General features: G+C 53.8%; 1 protein-coding gene across 1 annotated transcript in view; it reads right to left on the bottom strand.

Annotated features, from left to right (window-relative positions):
- The window catches only part of HVCN1 (hydrogen voltage-gated channel 1), a 3895-nt gene that overhangs the window by 949 nt on the left and 2626 nt on the right, over positions 1–320 (bottom strand). The window lies entirely within an intron of this gene.

The raw sequence follows: 320 nt of genomic DNA, 5'->3' as shown, positions 1-320 counted from the left end.
CCCCCTCGCCTGGCTGCAGCAAGCACACGTGGCCTCTCACCACAGCAGAGGTGTCACTTCTCTGCTGAAGCATTGCTGGGTTATTACACGTGAACTCAGCCCCCACAGTAAAGGCATTTTCTTCCCACCCTTTTCTGAGACAGGAAAAAAATATTATCTATAATAATAGCTTGGTGAGAGCATGAAGAACATCACGTTCTCCCTACCCAGAGCCCTCCCCCAGGTGCTGTCAGAGGGCCGTGCACCCAGGAGGCACTGATGCATGCCCCCTGCTCTGGAGACAAAGCAGCCACGCTGCTCATTTGCATTGGCAACCCCAA

The sequence above is a fragment of the Merops nubicus genome, unplaced genomic scaffold (assembly GCF_000691845.1).
Source record: "Merops nubicus isolate BGI_N331 unplaced genomic scaffold, ASM69184v1 scaffold11948, whole genome shotgun sequence".
Taxonomy (NCBI): domain Eukaryota; kingdom Metazoa; phylum Chordata; class Aves; order Coraciiformes; family Meropidae; genus Merops; species Merops nubicus.
Note: the sequence above shows the minus strand (reverse complement) of the source record. Positions and strands in the feature narration are given on the sequence as shown.